This window comes from Spea bombifrons, chromosome 5, assembly GCF_027358695.1.
Source record: "Spea bombifrons isolate aSpeBom1 chromosome 5, aSpeBom1.2.pri, whole genome shotgun sequence".
Taxonomy (NCBI): domain Eukaryota; kingdom Metazoa; phylum Chordata; class Amphibia; order Anura; family Pelobatidae; genus Spea; species Spea bombifrons.
In genome coordinates this window covers 81,424,737-81,431,362 of record NC_071091.1, presented here as the reverse complement: position 1 = coordinate 81,431,362, position 6,626 = coordinate 81,424,737, and the positions used below count along the sequence as shown (strand labels likewise).

Genomic DNA, 6,626 nt, shown 5'->3' with positions numbered 1-6,626 from the left:
GGAAATGTTAAATAATTATTAGTAATGACATATAAATCAAAACCAAGATATGTTCAACCTGAAGATATTTTGATCAAATAGTTAATAGTTAAACTACCCTTGTCAGGTTATAATAATAATTATAATTAATATAAAATATATTATCACTATGTACAGATAAATAGAAAAGCAATACAACCTACCAACTAATAAAGTGAAACACAGCAAAATACCCCTTACTCGCTTTACTTTGTCAGGTCCCACCCTTCACAGCCTGGAACACTCAAACTCTGTGCTGCTCATTTCCTTAAGTCACCACTAGTGGCCGCCCATCTCTCCATGGAGCACCCAGACCTCCTCATCACAAGCAGCTGTGTCCTGTTACTTGGATTATCCCTACCCATTTAAATCTGCCCAGCCCTTAAGTCAGTGCCTTTACATTAATGTGTTTGGACCGCTTTGCTCTGGCCCTGTACCTGACCCTGTGTTGTTCCTGCCGTCCGCCCTGCCAGTGGGCTTCCTGCCAAGAGACTTACCACCTGTACTTTTCCTCTCACTGATTTCTGGGCCTAAAAAGTTTTGTCCTCTGAAGTGACTACAAATTCAGGAGGGGGTTTCATCTCTGCATAAGTAAGCGCCAGAAAATAGATGACCAAATACACACACCAGGACAGGCTCTACCACACCGACAGCCAGGGGACACCCTGAATTTAAGTTAAACGGCCGCCCGCTGAAGTGGCCGATTTGGCCGTGCCAGGGCTGTCTTAGTGCAGGGCAAAAGCCCGCAGCACCCACGGTGGGCCAGCCAGTTCGTGGGCCGGCATACAGAGATGCTATTGCAGCCGAGTTTTAAAGCGGCCATATGACACTGCACCATGCCGCCCAGTGCCTCAGTGAGGCTCTTTGTCCCACCCCCTTGAAGACAGGATGTGACGCTCAAGGCACATGGAACAGTTCCTCTTGGCAGGAAGAAGAGCATGTCAAAGGAGAGCAGTCTGCAGGGAAGAAGGCAGCAAAAAAGTAAGTATTTAAAAAAAAAAAATAAAAAAAAAATAGTCGGGGGTGATAGGTAGAATGGGACCTATTTTCAAAGGGGAGGCTGCCTTGGGACAACAATGAAATACAAAAAGGGGGTGGCTGGGGTATAAGTACACAACAGGGTGGTTGGGACATCACACAAATCAATACACAAAGGGGGGGTGGCTGGGGGCAATACACATGGGTACATTAACCAGTACAAAAGGGGGCATCAATACATAAGGGAGGGGGGCTGGCTGGGGACATCACATAAATCAGTCTCTGACCAATCAGCAGCTCTTACTACTCATGAAAGGATCCTCACATTTATTGAGAATGCGCGGGATCCATTCATAATGGAAATCATGCTTGATCACACCAGACTTACAGCCAATGGCGGTTCCCAAAGACTGCATCAAGTGTTAGGCAGTCCCCTTCTCCAGGAACCACAGGGTAGAGGTGTGCACAAGAACACACTCTGCTACTGTCACATTCCATGGTGTCATGGTGTTGGGCCACTTTTTTAATGATGGCGTGGAACGACTTAATGGTCATAACTTCTAAAAGCTGATCATATCTGTGTTCAAGAAAAAAAGTCACTAACAAAATCATATTTATTAATTAGCCATTTTTAAATGTAATGTCTGATTTATATCAGGCTCTGCAACATAGACTCGTATTTATGTTGTTTTGTTGTGCCTATTTTTCAAATTTGACGGTTTCTCTTTTTATGGAAATTAGAGATAGCCACTGGTAACTTTTTATTTTGTGTTTCAATTCCCCCCAATAACAAAGGTTATTCTAGAAACTGCAATTGAATCACACTGACACATGGGTATTTCACTGAAAAGCTTTACCTGTAGTAAGACTATTCAATGCAGCAGAAATAATAGAATATAAAACTATACCCACCAGAATGTTTGTACTGAAAAATTAATGTCTTCACAAATTGAAAAATCTATTTTGAAAAATCTATTTTTTTTTTTACCCTATATAAACTATTATAAATATTTATCCATGTTAATCCATCTTTTATTTGTTTTAGCCAACTCCTGAATTTTCCATTGCTAGATTAGCTGGGGGTCTATTGTTGACCATGATATTAGCTTTTGAGATTTCCAGTTTCTTGCTATATATTAAAGTTCCTAGTATTATTACATAATTACATAGACTGCAAAAAGACATGCATCCATCAAGTTCAGCCTTTCCCACATCTGTTAATTGCTGTTGATCCAAAATGCAAAAAAAAAATCCAGTTTGTAGCTGTTTCCAATTTTGCAACAAACTAAAAAAATCAGACCTCTCCTTGGACCAAGAAGCTATTTCCAATTTAGAAACGTTTTCCCTGAATATTATGTTTTTGCAAGTATTCATCCAGTTGCTGTTTAAACATCTGTAAGACTAGGCTATGTTCCTTGGAGGTTTTTGGTCAACTTGTAAAAGTTCTTCTGGGGTAGCCCTTAAAGAAGAGCCTGTTACATGTCTAATTTTATTTAACACTTTTTTTGTTTGATCAGGGGCGTACCTAGAGTATTGGGCGCCTAGGGCGGATCCTGTAAATGGCACCCCCCCAAATGTAAAGACATCTACAAAAAAAATTATGTTGGCAAGAATATTTATTGCACCAATTTGTAAACTTAAATTAATAACTTATAAGTAATATAAATATGTTTAACATTTACTGAACATATAATACTGCTTTCTTTAATAACCCCCCACTCTATTTTGCGAAGGGAAATGGATTTACATCCTGTTCCTTCAAGCCTTCATTTCTGCAAACTGATCAATGACATCATCAAAGCAATGTTGTCAAATTCTTTGTTTCTTCAAAGCTGATCTTGGCAGCTTCCAAATGCCTCCGAAGGCGTTCAATTTCCACATAGATGTCATCATCGGAAAATTCGTAAAAAAATCTCACTCAATTTTGGAGTATAATTCTGAAGATCCTTTTCTGTTGTAACAACCAAAGAGTTTGGCTGAATAATACCAAAGATTTAAATGATTTTTTTCATTGCCTTAGAACAAATTTTCAACTCCTGATGAAACCTATCAAGGCACTCAAACATAGCTCTTTTCATTTCCTCTGGCAATGTGAGACCAGCATCGTTTGCCTTCTCGCCTGGCATTGTTTTCTTGAGCTGTACTCTTCCTCTTCTCTCCATATAAATGTTCATTTCCTCACACATTTTAGTTGCATAACAAACGGCCCTCTTCACAATTTCATTTCTTTGATCCGCAAGAAACAATTTCAGAGCGTGTAGCCTCACAATAGACTTTTCACAACGTGTTATTAGTTTCTTCCAGAACTTCACACCAGAAAGAAAGGTAACACAAAAACGAAAAACCACATACAGCAGCCAGCAACGTCTGAGCTGATCCTCTTGTGTCCACATTTTCTTGGGGATCACACAGGATTTCAAGGGCTGAAGTCAGTTTTTCAAAATTTGCCCTAACTGGTTTCACAGCATCATAATGAGCACGCCATTGTGTCTGGGAAAGTCTTTTCACTGTCATGCCTATATTATCCATCAGCAGTTCCCAATGATGAGTGGAAAAAGAAAAGAAGGAATACACTCTCTCCAATGTTCCAAAAAAAAAAAAAAAAAAAAGGTTCAGAGAATGGTTTGCACATGGCATAAACAAACCCTTTGGATTAATTCATTTTATCTTTTGCCTGAACACCACCATGAATTCCTGCCATAGTTGCAACATTGTCGTATCCTTGACCACGGCAAAGGCGCATGTCCATTCCATCTTTCTCCAGATGTTTTAGGATATTTTCTGTGAGGTCAGCAGCAGTTTTTTTCCAGCAATAGGAAAGAAGCCCAAGAAAGATTCCTTTACTTCAACATGGTCACCTTCAATGTGGACATATCAAATCACCTCATGCATCTGATCATTGGGGGACACATCAGGGGTGCTGTCAAAAAGAATCGCAAAGTACTTTGCTTTCTTGATGTCCGCCACTATTTTTTCTTTCACGTGATTTTCCATAAGAAAAATAGGAGTGCATTCTCTTCCCAGATGCAATAGAATGTTTAAGTCTTATGACATGTTCCTTTAAAACTGGATCATAATTTGAGAGCAAGTCTACCAATTCCAGGAAGTTTCCTTTGTTTGCTGATGCCATGGTTTCTTTATGACCACAGAAAGGTAGATTCTGGCGAGCCAGAAACAGTTACATCCAAGAGGCGTTGCAAAATATCCCTCCATATCTTTTTCATTTTGTCCACAAGTTGATGGCCTTGATCAAGGCATTTTTGTAGCTTCAATCCGGCTCTCAAGGTCTTCCATTTCTTCAAGCATGTAAGATGCAGTTCAGAAGCCTCATGATCAGGCACCCTTGGGTTCAGTTTCCACCACACTTGAAATCCAATGACAAAACTGGAAGTTCTGGTTGTGTCTTCATTAAGAGCAGAAAATCTGCAGCAAAAACAAAACCAACTTTCTTTTGAAGGAGAGTACACCATCCACGTTAGAACTTTCTCACCATTTGGCAGAGCCTTATAGAACCATGCTGTGGTCAGCTGTCGACTTCCCCTCTTAATGAGGTCCACCTTTAAGTCATCTGGAACTGGGACTGGCCAAGCAGCAACATCAGAATAAACTGATAGTCTACCAGTCTCCTCTTCCTCTTGTTCCTCTTCTTCCTCTTCTTCTTCCTTTTCAACAAAGTCTTCCTGGTGCAAACTTTTGCTGGCATCTCCCTCCTCCTCCAATTCTTTTGCTTATTTATATGAACCTTGAGAAGATACTTCTGGTGTTTCCCCCTTGGATTCACTAGATTGAATGTCTTCAGTACTTTCTCCTACTTTGGTAGATGTTGAGGGTACCACATTTTAAAATTGATCCAGACATTGCCTCAGCTGACTTGTCTCTCGCCTTCTTTATTTTTGGTTGCTGAAACCCACTTGGTCAATTTCTCTTCATACTATATATCATAATATATTTCTGTTGTAGGGTCAGTCAAGGGGATGTGTCCCATGTTTCTCCCACATAGATTCATTTTAACTGAAAGGTCTTCTTAGACACTAACAAGTGAGTGACAAAAATTACAAATTAAGTACTGGCTAAGCAGCTAAAGACACTGTAAACTAAAACAATAACACCGTAATAACGTTCCCTTTTCATTTAAGCATTTGCATATATAGTGTCTACTCGTGGTTATATATACCGTATGAACCAGACCCTGACTGTGGTATAGCATGACTTCATTATATAACCGGCCAGACATTGACAATGCTACAGCATTACACCTATCACTATATACTGAGCCAGACAGTGACGGTGGTACAGCATAATGCCTATGACTTTATACTGAGCCAGGCATTGATGGTGGTGCCGATTAACTACTTATATATTAAGGCAAACATTACAGTGAAACAGCATAGCTCCTATCACTATACACTGAGCCAGATACTTTGGTGGAACAGCATAACACCTATCACTATAACTGAGCCAGATATTGATGGTGGTACAGCATAACTGCTATCTTTATATATACTGAGCTAGACATGTACAGTAGTACAGCATAACTATCATTATACACTGAGGCAGACATTGACAGTAGTGCAGCACAACTGCTATCATTATATACTGAGGCACGCACTGACAGTGGTACAACACAACCATTATCTTTATATACCGAGGCATGCACTAACGGTGAAACATAACTGTTATCATTATATACTGAGGCACACATTACAGCATAACACCTATCACTTTATACTAAGGCACATATTGACGGTGGTGCAGCATAATCCCTATCACTATACATTGAGCCAGACATTTACAATAATGCAGCATAACCCATATCACTATATAGAAAGCCAAACAGTGATGTGGTGTAGGCCTACCACTTCAGTGGCTTAGTGTGTGTATATATATATATATATATATATATATATATATATATATATATATATATATATATATATATATATATATATATATATATATATATATATAAACTTAGACATGCATCTTTTAACTACATAATATATAGTTATCTCTTTGAAGTAAAGACCGTGATTGACATATGATTTCAAAATAACAGCTGAACTGGCAGTTAGCGCTACTGTGTTTGATTTTACTACATAACTACCAAATACTTTATGTAAGTAAGTGCCCTCCACATATCCAGTATATTGAGAATGTATTTAAATACATAGAGATTACTTTACTGTTTGTCCTTTAATGATTGGGTTTCAACCTACATATCAAATTAATGATCATTAGCACCTTGGTATAATTGTATATTCATACATCAACTATATGCCTACAAATTCCCTGATTCCGTGCAAGTGTGCCTAGCAAAATTGATGCTGGTTTGAAGGAAAATGATGGTCACGCCAAATATTGATTGAGATTTACCTTCCGTTCACTTACTTTGCATTTTTTTAAAAATAAACTATTTAAAGGCATTCTTACTTTACAGCATTGTTTCACTCCTGCCTAAAATGTTTGCACAGTGCTGTAGATGTAATGAAATAAAAAATACCATTTTATAAACCAAATGCCTTATGACATTGATAAAACCGGGGATTTGCTATTTAAAAAGAGGTTTGTTTAAGGTTGAACATATTACTTTTAATAAGCAACTCACTGTAAAGACATATACCAGTATTTGA

The 6,626-nt window shown here is 38.5% G+C and overlaps 1 pseudogene; it reads right to left on the bottom strand.

The window, feature by feature from the left end:
• Positions 1 to 3,649: 3,649 nt before the first annotated feature.
• LOC128497731 (zinc finger MYM-type protein 1-like) lies at positions 3,650 to 4,854 on the bottom strand (annotated as a pseudogene).
• Positions 4,855 to 6,626: the final 1,772 nt, after the last annotated feature.